Genomic DNA, 3,230 nt, shown 5'->3' on the forward strand with positions numbered 1-3,230 from the left:
TGTAGACTTTTGTTAGCAAGGTGACGTCTCTGTTTTTTAGTCTGCTGTCCAGATTTGCCAGAGCTTTCCTTCCAAGGAGCAAGCGTCTTTCAATTTCATGGCTGTAGTCATCGTCCGCAGTGATCTTTGAGCCCAAGAATAGAAAATCTGACTGCTTCCATTTCTTCTCCCTCTATTTGCCAGGAAGCAATGGGGCCAGTTGCCAAGATCGTAGTTTTGTTTTATTTTGTTTTGTTTTGCTGTTAAGCTTAGTGGTTTGTAAATTCAGTATGAGTCAGCCAAGAACTCATCTCGTCTGATTCTGCATTAATAGCAATACTATATTCAGAATGAGGGGAGGGGGGAAGGTTACAGTTCTGCTGAACTCTGGTGTGGTAAGGCTCCATCTGGAGTACTGTATACAGTTCTGGGCATCACATCTTAAGGAGGATTTTAACAAGCTTGGGAATGTCTGGAAGAGGGTGGCCACACTGGGGGGTATACAAAGGGGAAGAGCCTGGGGAGGGTCACAAGTTCCATCTTCAAGTATCCGAAGGACCGCCATTTAATAGAGAGATTAGCCGTGGTCTTGTAGGCCCCAGAGAATGGTGATAGGAGAAAGGAATGTGTGCAGGAAGGTTCCAGCACTTAGAATTGCCCCCCAGTAGAAGGGGCTGCCTCTGGAGCTGGGGCATTCCTGGGTATTGGAAATCTTCAAGGCAAGAGGAAGAGAGTGGGTCCACCTGGGGGTGGCAGGGTGGGGAGTGCGAGAGGAGCGATTCTTTAAGTCACCTTCATTTCTGAATGTACCCATCTCCCCATTTGCTTCTGGAGTGAGCCATTCTTGTGTAACCAAGAATAAAAAAGAAAGAAAAGAAGCTCAGGAAAACCCAACCAGCTCATCAGTTGTATCAGACAGTGTGTGCGATGTTCCTCGTTCATAGGCCCCCACCACAGCCCACAAAGAAGGGAGGGAAGTTTATTGTCCTATCTCTTCTCCATGGCTAAGTTCAGGTACCATCATTATACTGCTCATTGCTCTGTTCTTTCCATGTACAACGTCTCTTGTACGTGCCCCTCCTCCTCCTCTGCCCCACTCTGGTGCAGGCCCTCACCGCCTCATACCTAGACTATTGCAGGAGACGCTGGGGGGTCTGCCGCTCAAGTAGGTCCCGCTCCAGTCCATCCTCCACTCAGGTGACGACTTGACTTTTCTAAAGTACGGCTCTTATTCGGTAAACTCCGGTGGCTCTCTATCCCCTCCGGGAGCAAATACAAAGTTCCTCCGTCATTCAAAGCCCTTTGTAACCTGGTCCCTTTCAACCTTTCCCGTCTTCCTGCACCTTATTCCTTCCATGTATTTTGTGATCCTGCAGTGCCAGTATAAGAAGCTTTGCCCCATGTCCCCTGAATGCTCCCCTTAGGGCCTTCCCTCTGCTGATTATCCCATTTATCCTGTCTGTATCTTGTTTTCACAGAGTTGTTTGCATGTGGCCTCTCCCATGAATCATTAGACTGTGAGCTCATTGAGAGCAGGCAATGGGTTTTTGGTTTTTGGTTTCGCCTTTCTTTGTCTCATAAGGGTTTAGCACAATGCCTAGAACCTAGTAGGTGCTTAATAAATGCTTGTTGACTGACACCATTATAGTCATCACAGCAATATTGTTTTCCTGGGGATACTTACCTCACAGTTCATATTTGTCCTTCTGTGTCCTAGAAGAGACTCTTATTCCTGGACAGGAGGCAGTAGATGAAGGTCCTTTCTGCTCTGTGATAATATGCATAGTTATTATTGGGGGGAAAAGATGTCTTAACTGTCTCTGTGGTGTTTTTTTTCCTTACAGGATAGCTCATCAGTCATCCAGTTTGTGACCCGAGCCAAAGTGAAAGTGGATGCTACTCTCAGGGTGGTGGAAATAGCCAACGGGAACCCAGAAGAGGTCATGGTGAGCCAATAAGCCCTTTCCCCGCTTGGTGTATGTCAGGAGGTGGATAGTAGTTCTGATGAGCAGCTAAGCCAGGAGGTGGCTTATTGAAGAAGTTTCTGGTGGCCGTTGGTCCCCAGCCTGGGGCCATTTTGAAGTAGCTCTGTGGCCACCACAGTTCTCAGGGACATTGTCTCAAAGCTGCATATGCACTGGAGGGAGCCAAGTGCCCTTGCCAGACTTTAGATTTCCACTGCGAGGCCCAGAAATATGTTTACCCAGCTTAGTCTGTTCTCTGAAACCAAGGCTCTGCTCCCAAACTGCATCACTCGTGGATTTTAGAACTCATTGTTTTAATAACTTGGAGAGGTCACGTCTAAGTAGCCAAGCAGTAGATACTTCTGTGAGGGTCCTGCCCCCTTGTTCTTCGGCAGTTGTGGCTGGCGTGAGACCGTTGGGGTTTCAGGGCTGAAAGGAGCCCAGGACGGTGTGTGGGTGTGAGAGAGTCTGAAAGGGAAGTCTGCTCTGGGGGTCCCGGTGCTGATTAGTTCTCAGAGAAGGTCAAGATCAGCCTTTGTTTGGTGTCCACAGACTGAGAACGTCGGCAAAATTAGAAATCCCTTAAATAGATCATGGGATCATAGACACAGGCTGGGAGAAACATTGGAAGCCGATTAATTCCCCCCCTTCATCTTACAGATGAGGAAGCTGTCTCTGACAGAATAAGATACTCACCCAAGGTCCCACCAGTATTAAGTGTCTGGGGCAGAATGTAGAGGACAAAGCTGTTCCCTGGAGGTGACCTCTTTGGACGCGCTCAGCCCGAGGTGGAGCTATCTCCTCTGCAGCAGGGCTTTTCTAGCTTGTACCCGTGGAAGTCCTATAAGCTTGAGTGCCTTTCCCTCACATGGTTACAAGGAAAATCCTCTAAACCTGAAAGCAGTGTGTAGATGTGAATTATTGCTGTGGCTGTTATCATTGGATTTCAGGCAGTTTGAATGAATGGGCCAAGGGTCAGTTTTCTGGATGTTAACTGCATGGCATGTGGGAACTTGGAGTCAGGAAGGCCTGAGTTCGAATCCCACCTCAGGCACTTCCTTACTAGCCCAGGCCTGGCCAGGTTGTTTTGCGTCTCTCACCTCTCACCATCTGCCAAAGGAAAAGCATCATTTCCATTTTACTGACTTTGCCTTCCAGCGTGGTTGAAAGGATCATGGGAGATAATATATAAGAAGGACTTTGCAAGCCTTGAAGTTCTACCTACAGCTCAGCTATTGTTGTTACTGTTATTATTGCGTGGGGGGGGGAGACAGAGAGAGAGAGAGA

The 3,230-nt window shown here is 48.0% G+C and overlaps 1 long non-coding RNA gene across 1 annotated transcript in view; it reads left to right on the forward strand.

The window, feature by feature from the left end:
• Window positions 1-1,827: 1,827 nt before the first annotated feature.
• LOC114026497 overlaps window positions 1,828-3,230 on the forward strand; it is a 31,608-nt gene continuing 30,205 nt past the window's right edge. Inside the window, exon 1 of the long non-coding RNA XR_003567127.1 lies at window positions 1,828-1,925. This is a non-coding gene — a long non-coding RNA (uncharacterized LOC114026497). The remainder of the gene's footprint in view (window positions 1,926-3,230) is intronic.

This window comes from Vombatus ursinus, unplaced genomic scaffold, assembly GCF_900497805.2.
Source record: "Vombatus ursinus unplaced genomic scaffold, bare-nosed wombat genome assembly UNPS02014840.1, whole genome shotgun sequence".
NCBI lineage: Eukaryota > Metazoa > Chordata > Mammalia > Diprotodontia > Vombatidae > Vombatus > Vombatus ursinus.